At 35.7% G+C, this 15,683-nt stretch overlaps 1 long non-coding RNA gene across 7 annotated transcripts; it reads right to left on the reverse strand.

Annotated features, from left to right (window-relative positions):
* Window positions 1-296: 296 nt before the first annotated feature.
* On the reverse strand, window positions 297-14,024 carry LOC125246672. 7 transcript variants are annotated; one of them, XR_007179923.1, is made up of 7 exons: window positions 13,880-14,024; window positions 8,467-12,711; window positions 5,275-5,432; window positions 1,799-3,497; window positions 1,522-1,588; window positions 1,215-1,341; window positions 297-1,103 (listed from the first exon to the last, which is right to left on the reverse strand). It is a non-coding gene; the product is annotated as an uncharacterized LOC125246672 (long non-coding RNA). The 7 variants fall into 7 exon arrangements; XR_007179919.1 differs by having other exon boundaries at window positions 1,215-1,390; XR_007179921.1 differs by having other exon boundaries at window positions 1,215-1,588; window positions 8,467-8,590; window positions 12,618-12,711; window positions 13,880-14,022.
* Between the last annotated feature and the right edge of the window lie 1,659 nt (window positions 14,025-15,683).

Raw genomic sequence — 15,683 nt, forward strand, 5'->3', positions numbered from 1 at the left:
CAATGAAAGAAAACGCAAGCAAAGTAAGAAATGTGAGAAATAAAGTTTCACACAATTGTGAGAAAAAAGTCAGAATTGCGAGGAAAAAAAAGTCAGAATTCTGACTTTATATCATGCAATTGTGACTTTTTATCTCGCAATTCTGACTTTATATCATGCAATTGCGAGTTTATATCTCAGAATTGACTTTATAATACGCAATTGTGAGAAAAAAGGTCAGAATTGTGAGATATAAACTCGCAATTGCAAGATAAAAAGTCAGAATTCTGAGAAGAAAAAAAAAATAATCGCAAAAGTACTGTTTTTATTTTTATTTTTTATTTAGTGGCAGAAATAGGCTTCCATAGGTTTGAAATGTGATTCCAGTCAGATTTATACAGACGTGTCTTAGTATGGACTCTCTGGCTACTGAAAACTTTTCAGATTTCAAAAGATTTCTAATTGTCTTTTGCGTCACTCCTATGTCAAAACTGGTGACGGAAATGCTGTAAATATTCATAAATGTATGTACCATTCTCCTCCGTGTCTTGTTTTTTTTTTTTTTTTTCATGTGCTACGGGGAGTTCTGCACCTTTTGCACCTCTGCACCTGACTTGACAGGGCACTTTTTGGAGAGCGAGATGATGCACCTCCGTTTTGAAAGCCGTAACTTTCTGTAATACGCCTATGTCATTACCAATGTAACCCATCCAGATAGGTTGTGTCAGTACACAAATCTTTTTTGGTCACTTCCAGTTATTGTATATTGTAACACAACAAATGTTTTTTGCAAATATGTAAAAACACACAAAAAAAACAAAAAATAGTATAGTAATCACAACTTAAGGTGAATAAATTGTATACTGAATGCACTGCAAGTATATTGTACTGAATATTGTGAATGTCTATATATTCAGCACTTGCATTCTGTATAGTCCAGCTGCAAAATCAAATTCAGTGAGAGATTCATTCTGCCTCAACATCATGTCTTTGTGTTGGGTCCAGCTTGAGGAGTTTGTCCACATCACACAAAAAATGTACCTGTAAATTTACAGTAAAATACTGGCAGCTGTGGTTCCAGCCATTTACTTCCAGCCATTGTGGTTCCATCGTTTTTAGCAGTGCTGTAATTTCACAGTAAAATACTGCATTAGAGTTCCATATCACTTCGCCAAACGATTTCAGTTATCTCAAACATCCTTAGAACCTACAACAGCAAAAGAGCCAACACTCACAAAGAAATTGTTTAGCATGTGCAATCTCCCAGATCTGTGTCAGACTCCGGTTTCCTTCAGTGCGGAGTGGATGGTTCCAGCCTTCAGTGAATATCTCCAAGTCTCTTTTGAGTCATAGAAGAATTGCCTAATGCACAGAATATGTCATCTGTATGAAATGTCCAGAAGCTTGTTCTCTTCAAGAGAGTGTAGAAGGTTGATGTTATAATGGAAGTTCGAACGGAATATCAATGTAAAACATTGTTTCTGGATCACAGTGCATTGTGGGTTTAAAGAATTATTATAAATACCAAGTACATATACATACCAAGAACAATGTTTTTTTTTTTTTTGTTGTTGTTTGTTTTTTTTAATGGACAATATTTCCTCTTGTTCTAAGCAAAAAAAATAACAAAATTCTGATAGATTTTCTCAGAAAATAAAACTTAATATGTTAAGTCATTTTACTTGTCGAGTAAATGCATCTTGATTAAAAAATGTTTAGATCTTTATACTAGAAGACAAGACAAAAATACTAAGTAAGTGCAGTTTGCAGTGTATTTTTTGTTGTTGTTACTCAAACAACAAAGACATATGAATTGTACCTTTGGTTGTGCACGCTTTTTCCAGAGATGAAAAGTAAACATAAATGGTCAGCTCTTTCCCTGAAATCATAATAGTTATAGTTAAATTAACAGAAATAGATTTTTGATTTTAATAATGGCCTTTAACTTTTAAAGATCACTTCAACAAGCAAGGATGATTAAAAATATTTTGAGCAGAATAATTATTTCTTGATAAAATTTTGATTTGCTCAAGTAAAAGCTCAGATTTATCTATTTTTTAAATGTAAGATGATAAAGAACATTTGGATTTGTCCCAGTCTATTTACCTACAAGTAGGGCACTGTAGCTTTGTAACAATCTCAAATACCAAATACACCTTGAGAGTAAACCATGCTGCTGAATTGCCTCCAGGAAAAAGTGAAACGCCGAACTTGAAGCACGGTTATTTGTGGCTGTATTCAAGTACACTATTTACAACATTAAGTAAAATTTAAACCAATTAAAAGGAATTAAAGTTAAGTCGGTAACACTTTACTTGAAGGGGTGTGCATAAGACTGACATGACACGTGTCATGAATATGAAGGAGGTTTTATGCATGTTTATGACAACTGTCATTAAGTGCCATTCGCTCAATTATGTCATTTTTAATGCAAAGATGACATTGTTTGAGATGTCCGAGTTATGACAACTTGACATAAACCAATACATCATAACCTGTCATAAACATGACATAGCAGAGTAATTATCAAATTAAATCAATGTGCATATGCATTTAAGGACATTACAAAGGGAGACTTTTTTTTATATTTTTCCTTTTTTTCTTATGCTTTTTATATATTAAATTTTTATCTTTAATATTTATAATAATAATAATAATAATAATAAATAATAATATGGACATATGCAATTATTGTTTATTTCAACTATTACTGATATGACACGTCCTGAATATCTGTTAAAACAAGAGACAATGCAAACACAGTCAGGGGGGCTTCTATAGTATTGCTGTTGGTATTTCTGAAAATGGCTCAATTGGCTACTTTTCAAATGCACTCCCTGACAAAGCAAAAGGAAGCCACTAAATTAAAAACCTGATTAACTTGTGGTGTGTGTCTACATGTACCAAAGACAAGGGCCCTGGTACAGAGTACACTCTGCGTACAACACAGACAAAACCTGACAGCCTTGAGATGACACCCAAGAAATCAACCCATGGATGGAGGCTGCAACTCTTCTCCACTGAACCCTGTGGCCCATTGACTCCAGCCTCCCTCTGACCATCCTGTAGCCTGCATTTGGTAAATCATTCTTGATGGAAGCAAACTGTCAAGTTCATCATCACTGATGGTACTGTACATGCTCCTAACAGAGAGATCATACTCTTTCATTCGTCTGAAGACTGTGCTTCTCGAAACACCCATCAGTGTAAGGCACATGAAGTTAAGTATGGAGCATTTCTTTCAAGCGCTGTTCTTCAATTAACATTTTGGGTCGTCCTGTGGTGCCAGCAGCTTCTACTGTGACAGAAGGAGCTGGAAGTTCAATTTGTCCCTTCACGAGGTCAAAAAGCTCTTGCAAAGCCTGGGTGATAGCAGGGGGTACTTCTACATGATTGGATAGTGCCTGCAGAAGATACAGCTCCTGACGAGAACAAAACTCCAGGTAATCCATATTTAGTGTTGTGCTTAATCCCAGTTGTAATTTATGCAAAAATCTTTCTAGAAGGTAATGTCTCAGCTGTTAACAAAACAAATTAAATGATTATTACATAGAGTAAAAACATTAATATTGTTAAATTGTATTACAATTGAAAATAACTTTTCTATTGTAATACATTGTAAAATCTAATTTATTCCTGTGATTTAAGCTGAATATTCAGCATCATTACTCCAGTCTTCAGTCACATGATCAGAAATCATTCTAATACGCCAATTTGCTGCTCAATTATTGGTGATCAGTTATTAATAATGATTCTCATTATTATCAATGTTAAAACAGTTTTCCAGTTTTTGCAGCTCAATATTTTGTGGAAACATTTTTGAGAAAAAATAGAAAGAACAATTTTGGCATAATATAAGAGTCACAGGATACTAAATATTATACTAATATTATATTATACTAAATATTAAATATTACTATTCACAAATACTAGTCCATATCGCAATTTGATTAGGTGTGCAGTCCTGCTTTTGTTTTGCTTGCAGAAAATGTCATGACCTGCCACATTAAACAGTAAATAACGTTTTAATGACAAGATTCTAAAATTACATCTGCATTTTCAGCATCACAGATATCATAGGACTTTAAAAATATTATGCGGACCCCCTGGCTATTATTTACTCCACTTTGAGAACCCGTGTTTTAAAGGATTAGTTCACTTTTAAATACACTTTTGCTGATAATTTACTCACTCGTGTCATCCAAGATGTCCATGTCTTTCTTTCTTCAGTCGAAAAGAAATTAAGGTTTTTGATGCAAACATTTCAGTATTATTCTCCTTATAGTGGATTTCAATGGGCACCAAACGGTTCAAGGTCCAAATGACAGTTTCAGTGCAGCTTCAAAGGGCTTTAAACGATACCAGACGATGAATAAGGGTCTTATCTAGCGAAACGATCGGCCATTTTAAAAAATTAAATAAAAAAGTTTACGTTTTATAAGCACAAATACTAGCCTTGCTCTGTTCTGCGATGCGCGTTCGTGATGCCACGTAATACGCAATTACATTGAAAAGGTCACGCTTGACGTAGGCGGAAGTACGAGTCGTGTTTACAAGTCAAACGCCGTTTACAAAAAAAAAGGTAAAACAACTAATGGTTCTTCCATCCTGTGTTGTCAGTGCCATCAGACTGTCATACCCTTCTCCATCAGAACAAAAAAACCTCTAAAAGGGGTCGTACACCGGACACGAAGCTCGGTGCCGCACAGCATTGCGTCTCTGGCAACTCACAGATATCGCACACCGGCCGCGCACATTATATACGCGCAAGCTCAATTTTGACTCGACTCCTGAAGAGCTGCACATTGGGAGTGTTGTACATCAACAGGGAAACATTGCATATGCTTTAATATTTCACACTGAGGTTAGTGTACATGGAAAAATGGCACAACAGAGCAAAATGAAAGAAAAGGCTACGTTTATTACACATTTTTAGACTTTATTCAAGCTGTTAAACTAAAAATGTAAAACTAATGTATCTTGCAGCACAGGCTGAAGTCAGTATGTACATTAATGGCGATTTGAGAGAAATATAATATACATTTAATTTAAAACAATGTACATGGCGCTCTGTGGCGCAGCAGGATTTTGAGTTGTAGCTGGGCGCCACGAACAGGCGCCGAATGTCGCCGCCGGTGTGTGTACACTTATAGAAAACAATGGGTTCGAATTTTAAAGACGCGGCGCGGCGCTGAGCTTCGCGTCTGGTGTGCGATCCCTTTAAAACGCTGTTGCTCAGTAACGGTGAAAATCCATTTTGTCCGGTAATGCAGCGAGATGGAAACAGGGACTCACCGACTGATTTTAATGGCGGGATTTAAATGGAGACCACCACATCTCGTTAGATCTTCATCTGCCCGATGCTTGAGAGGTGTGTGTTGCCGCAGCAGTCTCTTCCTCTGTGTATTCCGGTTCAAAAAGGTTGGGCAGGGCGAAAAACTCATCTTCTCCTCCTGAAATTCATGGCAGCAGAGTGCCAAACATTTACCATTAATGAAAGTGTTGATGTTTTGTTGAAAATAATAAAGTTAATAAGTTAATAAAAGTCACCATTATGGATAAGCATTTAATATAAGCATTTGCTTAATTTAGTGGGGCTCTTGACCCTTGACATCTTAACTTTAATGTTTCTCTGGCTGCTGAAACGGTGTGTTTCTGAAGCAAATATAATAGCAAAAGTTGCATTAAGAAAAACTGATCAGATGGTTACATAGGAGACTGATTGACTGATCTCACCCAAAGTCTGATCTCTGAGGACATTATTTAGATTTAATAACTTCACATTATAGTAGCCTTAGAATACCACTGCATGAAATGTTGTTCTGCTTTAATTCTTTGAACGTTTTTAAGTCATTATGCAGAAACTATTTGGACGGGATCAATATAGACACACACAGATATCATGATTCAGCGTATGAACCTCAACAATGGTGACAAAATTTTCAGATAAACAGATCAATTCTGAGCATCACAAAACAAGCTGCTAAAGTCACAAAAAAATATTTTTGTTGATTGTCACCATTGTTGAGGTTCATATGCTGATACTTGATGTAAAGACAAAGCTGAAAACACTTTCTATATATATATATATATATATATATATATATATATATATATATATATATATATATATATATATATATATATATATATATATATATATATATATATATATATATATATATATATATATATATATATATATATATATATATGTGTGTGTGTGTGTGTGTGTGTATATATATATATATATATATATATATATATATATATATATATATATATATATATATATATATATTTTTTTTTTTTTTTTTTTTTTTTTCAATATATCTGATAATTTCATATCACAAGCCTTCTGTAAAGCCGCAAAACTAACAGCTGATATACTCAGAGATGTATACACTCTCTGGATGAGATCAGTGAATCAGGCCACTGCATGACATATATATAATCTGTAAAATAACAGTGTTTCTCTGCAGAACTTTTAGTACTGTCACTTTATTGAAGGTGTTTTATCATAATAATATAGGAAAAATCCATAAAATAACAGTAAATGACTGGCAGCTACGGCTGCCAAACAAAAACCATAAAATTAGAATAAAGTAAAATAAAAATAAATTAAGTAAAATATCTTAATTTAAACAAGGACAATCCATAAAATAACATTGCTTTGACTAAAACTTTTAATGAAAATTTCTGTTAAATTATTTTTTTTGCACTTTATTTGAATTAAGATATTTTACTTTAATTTTATGTTTTTGTTTGGCAGCCATAGCTGCCAGTCATTTGCCACTTTTTTATGAGTTTTTTTTTTTTTTTTTTTTTCAGTTTCTGCCAATCTCATGTTAATCTTGAGTACCTATAGAGTAGTATTGCGGGAGTATCATGCAGGAGTTTACACTGGGTGATTATTTTGACTTCATTTTGTATATGAGTTGTGCGTTTTGCGAGGTGCCTATCTTTAGCAAAGTGCCGTTATGTGTTCCCTTTTGTCACTACCAAAACAATGATGTCACTACCGAAACAGTCACTACCGAAACATGTGGCAAAGTTTTAGTTGTGAAAATTTTAAATACTTTTCAGCCTAGCTCAAAGATGATAATCTGCACATGGTTAGCTAGCAGAGTTCTGAACAGTTGTACACACAAAACAAAATAAGTTTTATCAGATAACTCCCCCCAAAACAATGATGAAACTTCATTGGAATGATGTCAAGACATGGTGAATGTAGACCTTTAAAAAATGTTATATTTTTCAAGCACTGTTGCCATAGCAACAGATCAAACATCAATATTTGTTTTGGATGCTTTTGAGACTCTTAGCATGCTTCAAAATGCATGAACCTCAATACACATTTCAGGATTGTCATCCAGTATGGGAAGAGCCTTAGAAATGGGCGGCAGGAAGGGCTTCTATAGTGGGGGGTTAATTTAACCTACAGTGACCAAACTTGGTACACATATTGTTCTCATTAATCCGGACAACTTTCTAATTTACTGTCATTAGCTTTGACCAACAGGAAGTCAGATATTTTGGTTTGAATTTTACCACTCCTATCTGTTTGCGAACATCATGTATGACGCATATGTCTTTAAATTAATTATTTATTGATATAATTCAAATTTATTAAAACCCCCATTTAAGTAAATTTCATGTGATTTTATAAAAGTGGTTGTTTAAAATAAACTTGCATAAATGAGCAGACAAATCTAGGCATGTACCTTACTATTACCTGAGACTGATATTAAAATTGGTCTCTATTTATTAATTTTATAATTGTATGTTTTTATCATATACCACATATATTTAAATTAAATGAAAACATGATTTTGGTGCATAAGATTGGTGCACAAACGATAGCTCAGGGAGGTCAAAAAACACATGAAGAGAAGTGTTAGGATTATACAACATCAGCAATCACAGACATCCACATTAAGGCTGGATTAGATTTCTCAGAGCACTGTGGAGTTTGCACAAATAACAGTATGTAATTTGCTCTGGAATTTTTATAGAGGTTGTTTGAGAAAAACATAGACATGTCAGATTAGGATGATATTCTGCACTCATTTCAAATTGACCTATGACATTCTATGACATGAAATTCATCTAAATTTAAACAATCTCATGTATGTGGCTGTTGTGGTTTGTGATCATATGGGCACCAACTGCTGCAGTAAATGTGGTGTATTCAAATAAATTTGACATAGTCCTTTTATGTTTAACTGTTTTAAATGCCTATTTCCCGCCATGCACAGTTACACTGAAGCCACTGGGGTGGCGGTGCCAACAGGCTTGGGCCCGTCATTGCTGCTTGAAGCTATATTTTAAATATTATTGTGGGATTTCAACCCATCACATTACAGCAATTTTTTTTTGCTGCATTTTCAAAATAAACAAAAATGGTCTCAGTCAACTGTAAGTTAATTATTCTAAGTATGTAAATAAATCTATTATTAAAAGTTATTATTACCAAAACAAACTCACCCCTGCGATGCTGTGGCAAATCTTGAGTCTTGGATTGAATGGTTGGGTGTTCCTGAAGTTAGATGACTGAACTTTGGCAGGCCTTGAGTCTGAGCTGGAGACATGGCCAGGACGCATGGATCCCCTACAGCAAGACGATACACTGTTAACACTTTCTGATGAAAAATGCAAGAAATGCTTTTCTGTGCAAAATCTTACTACCCCACTAAGATTGTGTGTGGTTGTCAGCCCGTTGCCAGAAGATGCATTTACACTTCAAGGTTTAATGCACAGATACAAACTTTTGCCACACTTTTTTTTTCGATTTTGATTTTTAGAACCAACAAACAAAAAACATGAAATGATTCTCAGAACAAACATAAAGCAAATACAACAGAAGGATTTACAAGATATGCACATGAGCAAGTTTAAACTAAAAGATTTATACTTTCTCCTGGTACTCTACTTCACACATCGGTTCACAATCTGACTAACTTAGCTGCTGAACTGATTTCTGCCTCTGCAGCTTCTCTCATAGTCAAGATCAGGGGTCTCCAACCTTTTTTCATTTGAGAGCTACTTTTTAAAAATGAAAGTGGCCGAGAGCTACTCATGTTATACAATAATTAAATCTCTTAAATAAAGTATCATAACTCTCATATTATCAACTATCCAAATTGTGTTACACCTGAAAGAGATTTTTATATCACTTTAATGTCAAAGAAATTTTAAATTTTATGAAAACTCATCAACTAAGGTGTCAGTAAATCGTAATATTTAATACACATTTGAGTGATTTACAACAAAGTTGAGTTGCACAGTTCAAATACTAACTACCATGTCCCAAAAAACATATAAAGCTGATATGACAGGTTCTTAGCAGCAACATTGACCTAATTCTAGACAATCCTAACTGTTGTAAGATTTTAATTGAAAGTTGCTCTAAAGTCAATTTTGAGTATCATTTAAACATTAAACCATAGTAATAAAAATTGAAAACATGATGCATTATCATTTATGTTAGGTATTTTTTTTTTTTATTTAGAATGTTATAAAGCACATGTATTTACCCATTTTAATTTGAGCAAACATGAACAGGAATAAACCTGAGAAAAACAAAAAAATGCATTCCTGTTTGAACCTGCATTTAGATGTTCTTGTAAAAGAATGAATTACAAAAATGAGCTTTGTGTCAAGCCACAACCCTCTTAAATGAAATACATTGCTATAATGTATATGATTTATACATTAGATTAAAAATATAGTGATTTAAACTTGTTTTTGCACTTATTGTCACATGCTCTGGTTGCAACAGAGTTTAGGCAAGATTTATTCACAGCAGTCTAGTTTATTAACAATTAAGATCAAAACAAAACACTCAGGAGCAGAAAAAGTGCAGGAGAATAACAACCAACTTAATATAGACAAGAAAGGAGAAATGACAACTCAAACTGAGGGCTATAAATACAGAGAAACCAAACAGCTAAACCAGGGCTGCCAACTCAGGCATTCAGCATGAGACTCGTGCAGTTGCCTGTTCTCACACTCTCACGCCACACATTCTGTACATTTTCTCAATCTTGAAGCAAGAGGACACTGACACCGACAGACAAGACAGAGCATGTTACTTTTGATGTAAAAACAAAGTCTCCGCTTTCAAACTCGGTCAATTGTATTGCACGTGCAACAGAATTGTAACAGAAGACCGGACCATAACCGAATCACGCCAGAGTAACAACACAGATTTATTCAGAGTCTGAACTTGAGCCAGTGCCCGCCGCGGACCACGAGTTTGAGCCCCCTCCATGCCCAGAGTTAATGCCAGCCACAGAGTCCACCCTGAAGCCAGAGCAGGTCACCACACCCGTCCCAAGGCTGGGACCATTCACCAGATCCAGCGAGGAGTCAGGTCCAGTGAAGCAGTTTTCAGATGAGCCAGGTGAGGAATACTGACTAATAAATTTCTCCAAAGAGCTCATTCCTCTACACCCTACAACACTCTCTGTCTTGGATGAAGCGATCCCACCCAATTTCCCGCCCACCCCATTGTCTCCATCATCTTTGCTGACTCCAACATATTCTCTGGATTTACCTGCCCCACTGGTGTATCATAGCTTCTTGACTCTGCCTTCGCCGCTGATCCCGGCCAGCTCGTCGGCTCCATCTGGAGCTTTTTCTACACCAGTGTGGCTCTGTGATGCTGATCCCCTGGCTACACCTCAGGCCTCCGGGCCCAGTTCTCCACCTCAACCTGTTGATCCTGCTAATCCGTCTTGGCTCTGCACTCCCTCAGTGTCACCGTTGTCCGCCATCACTAAAGCTCCACCGGGCTCCCTCATTCCTCCAGTTTCACCTTGGTCTCTCGTCTCTCTGGTTTCGCTACAGACATCCGGGTCTCCGGCTGCGCCTCAACCCTCCTCCCCTTCAGCTTCACCGGGATCCTCCTTCCCTCTGGTTCCACCGAGGCCCTCGCTCCCTCCGGTGTCGCCCCGTTCTGTCAGACTTCCGCCTCCACATCGGTCTCTCAAGCAGACGACGTCACCTCAGTCCTCCAGGCCTGCGATGTCGTCCTGTGCTGTTGTCCTTGCGGCTTCACCTGGGTCTGTACATCATTTCGCTCCACTGTCATCAGTCATCACCCAGGCTCTGCCCAGTAGAGTGTTTAGGACTCCGCCTTGGCTCCTCCCTCCATCAGTTCCACCTTGGTGTTCCTCTCTGCCTTACCTTCCAGTTTCCTGTTTATCTTCAGCCTCTCCTCTCCCACCCCCCTCCCCGGTTGTTCCATCTACGGCACGAGGTCGCGCCTACCGGGAGGGGGAGGTAATGTCACAGTTCCCTTCCATGTTTGGACTTCATCTTCCATCATCCACCTTGTCTCAATGTGCACCCTGTCACCTGATTTCAATCACGCACACCTGCATTTGATCAGCACTCGTCACCAGCAGTATAAAGGACTCTCACTCAGTCATAATCATTGTCCGGTCTCGTTAATGGCTCCCTGTTGACACGTTAGCATCTTACCATGCTCTTCTCAAGGACCTTGTTGGGAAACCTTCCTGTTACTCTGTTTGTCTCCAGTCTTCTATGTGAATACCTTGTTGGATGTTCGTGAAGTCCCTCAGCTCTAAGCTGTGTTGGAATCTTACCTCCAGTTTCCATTCCTCCATCTGCAACTACATAGTATTAGCATTCCATTTATCTCTATTCAACTGAAGACTTTCCATCTACTCACCTGCTTGCTGTTGTTGCATTTGGTTGTGAAAATAAACACCTTACTTTTATACATCCAGTGTCTCTGCCCTTCTGTGATTGTAACATATATTTTTACTCATATAATTAAACAAAGTTATAGCCTATATATATATATATATATATATATATATATATATATATATATATATATATCTCATCACTGTTGAAACATTGTATCTCCATAGTGATGATTGTATTCATATAGGCTACATGCATGATGATTGTATACTGTATATAGTAATGATTGTATTCACCATTTAAACTGCAGTAAAAATACATGGTACCATATGTTCTTTCTTGTTTTAAATGAACAAGTGAAATGATCACTTAGAAATTACAAAACCAGCTCTCTTACAGATTGTCCATTTCATTTCTATTTGGATATGACCGAAAGTAATGATGTCTAAGTGAGTTGTTTACTATGCTATTAGTCTGTCCATTTCCACCAGTTTCTACTGATTTTATTCAATTGGTTGCAAACATGATTTTTAACTGACAGGGTTTTCAGCTAATCACAGTGAAGTAGAGGAGTTGCCTCTTCATTGGCTCAAACCTCTGTTTCAAACTAACAAACTACAAAAAGTCCCAATTCCGTACATGCATGTTAAGCTTAAACATTTGGACAGACACACCCTTTTTACCAGTTTATACATCAAAACACATGGCATGTTCTAACATGGATGCATAGTCTGTCATACTAAAGTTAAATTGGGTAAATACATTTTTGTTTTTGATCCAAAATCTAGTGATGTATGATTGATTTTGCATCAAGTCTGGACTGGAATTTGGAAGTTCTTACTGTATGAACTTTTTTTAACCAAAATGATGTTGGTTCTTGTGGCAGAGTTGGTGCTCAGCTCCTGCTAGAACCAATGACAAGTGAAGATGCAAGAATGAAAATTCGCAAAAGGTGTTCTGACTTTCCTGCCAGCTGCAAACATTAGGATCAGGTCCACTTGATGTTGGGCTGGATACATCAATGTCCGCTGATGACGTGTCTTCTATTCGGTCCTTCTGTGATAAATGGGAAAGAGGAACTGAATATAGAGCAACATCATTTGCTGAACATCTGAACTCTTTAATCAGTGGTGATGAAGAAGTGTTTCATTCCCTTTCACTGACAGACTTACAAGAACATCAGCACAAAGACCCTGTCATTGCTAGAATGTCTTGTGTTAGCAGGAAGCGTAGACCATCAAGACGTGAATGTGCCAGTGAAAACCAATACGTGCTGCAGTATCTGAAGCAGTGGGACAAACTTTTGGTGCCTAATGGAATCTTGTACAGAGTTATTAAAGACCTGCTGACCAAGCACAAGAAGTTCCAACTCATTTTACCTGTGATAGCCAATAAGAGTGAGCAAGCTTCACCTACCGGATGTTGCGTGCTTCTATAACTGAAACTTGGCAGCCCCAAACATGATGGGCAAACTGTGAAAGTCAAACAAAACATTGACATTTCGAAACACGACGTAATGAAGCCTCGTTTACTGAAATCACATGACTTTGGCGCTCCAAGCCACTGATTCAAAACAAAAGATTCGTAAAGCTTCAAAGCTTCATGAAGCAGTGTTTTGAAATCACCCATCTCTAGATATTGTTGAATAAAGTTGTTATTTTCTTTTTTTATGCACAAAAAGTATTCTTGTCGCTTCATAACATAAAGGTTGAACCACTGTAGTCACATGAACTGTTTTAAATATGTTTTTAGTAGCTTCCTGGGCATTTAAAAAAACTAAAATTAACTTGCTGGCAATAGAGGCTTCACTGAATATCTTAATTTGTGTTCGGAAGATGAATGAAGGTCTTGCGAGTGTGGAACGACATGAGGGTGAGTAATAAATGACATAATTTTCATTTTTGGGTGAATCAACCCTTTAAATCTGTAAACTGAGAACACAATGAGTGCTGTACTGGCCTTGTTAGAATTCTCTAGCATCTAACTATCCAGTAAGTTAAACAGTGACTCAAAAAACCTCGCTGGAGACATCAAGTCGTTTATGAAGTTTATGATTCAACTGTGAAACTGTAAAAATATACAAAAGACACTATTACCAAGTATGAAACTGAAAGATTACAGATTGATGATAAAGTAAGGTTAAATAAACTAAAAAAATGTACATCAAAATACCAAAATAACCATCTCAAACATATCACACAAGAAATGAACACTGTGTACTTACAGACATTGCATTTAACAGATGCAAAGAAAGATGATGTTTGGGGATGTCACAGCTACCACAATTTTTCTAAACTTTTGTAGTACAACTAGTACTTCCTGCTTCCTGAACTAAGAGGCTAATTGTGACATCTTTTCAAAATTAAAGTCCTGAGAGATATACATAAAATAAGTCCCATCAAAATCTAAATCAACACAGTCCTGCACAAGTGCACATCATTTTTATTTTATAGAGAAAGTTAAGGGCAATCTGAAAAAGATCCAGTGAAATTAATGCCTGTTGTCCCGTGTTTAACTCCACAAAGCTACACAATGCAAAATCAAAGTGTTTCATAATGTTGCTGGCTGCGTATCACACTTGGTGTCACGAGTCACCAGTTATATGTACACTACCATTAAAAAGTTTGGGGTCAGTAAGATTTTTTAATGTTTTAAAAGAAGTATCTTCTGCTCACCAAGCCTCCATTTATTTGATTAAAAATACAAACAAAAACAGTAATATTGTGAAATATTATTCCAATTTAAAACAGCTGTTTACTATATCAATATACAGTAAAGTGTAATTTATTCCTGTGATCAAAGCTGAATTTTCAGTATCATTACTCCAGTCTTCAGTGTCACATGATCCTTCAGAAATCAATCTAATATGATGATTTGATGCTCAAGAAACATTTATGATTATTATCAATGTTGAAAACAGCTATTTACATTTTTATTTCATGATGCTATGATGAATAGAAAGTTCAAAAGAACAGCATTTGTCTGAAATCTAAATCTTTTGTAACATTAAACACTACCGTTCAAAAGTTTGGGGTCAGTAAGAATTTTAATTTTATTTTTGGGGGATAGAAATAAAATTAATCAGTACTTTTATTCATCAAGGATGAGTTAAACTGATCAAAAGTTACAGTAAAGACAATTATAATGTTAGAAAATATTCTATTTTAAATAAATGTTGTTCTTTTGAACTTTCTATTCATCAAAGAATTTTGAAAAAAAAATTTACACAACTGTTTTCAACATTGATAATAATAATGAATGATTCTTGAGCATCAAATTTGATTGATTTCTGAAGGATCAAGTGACACTGAAGACTGGAGTAATGATGCTGACAATTCAGCTTTGATCACAGGAATAAATTACACTTTACTGTATATTGACATAGAACAGCTGTTTTAAATTGTAATAATATTTCACAATATTACTGTTTTTGTTTGTATTTTTAATCAAATAAATGCAGGCTTGGTGAGCAGAAGATACTTCTTTTAAAACATTAAAAAATTTTACTGACCCCAAACTTTTGAGTGTACATCCATGTAAGTTCAGCTTTATTGTTTAGACATACACACCCTTTTTACCTCTTTATATATCAAAACACATTACATGTTCTAACAGGAATACATACTCATGTTAAATTGGGTAAATACATTCTTGAATTTGATCCAAAATCTAGTGATGCATGACTGATTTTGCATCAAGTCTGGACTGTAATCTGGAAGTTTATATGTGCACACAAAATAAAATCATATTCTTCAAAATCATATGAACTTTTTTAACCGAGATGATGCTGGTTCTTGTGGCAGAGGTGGTCAGCTGCTGCTCCATCAGGAGAACCAATGACCAGTGAAGATTCTGTAACTGATTAGGTTAAACAACCTTCCCACATAGTAACCAGACTTTTAATGTTTAAAAACAGATTTTAACTGCTAATTTCATTTCATTTTTTTTTTTTTTTTTTTGTTTATGAGTGAACATACCGTTTTTGAGGCAAAAGTTGTAACATAATTTGTGTGTGATTTATAAATAAC

The sequence above is a fragment of the Megalobrama amblycephala genome, linkage group LG15, assembly GCF_018812025.1.
Source record: "Megalobrama amblycephala isolate DHTTF-2021 linkage group LG15, ASM1881202v1, whole genome shotgun sequence".
Taxonomy (NCBI): domain Eukaryota; kingdom Metazoa; phylum Chordata; class Actinopteri; order Cypriniformes; family Xenocyprididae; genus Megalobrama; species Megalobrama amblycephala.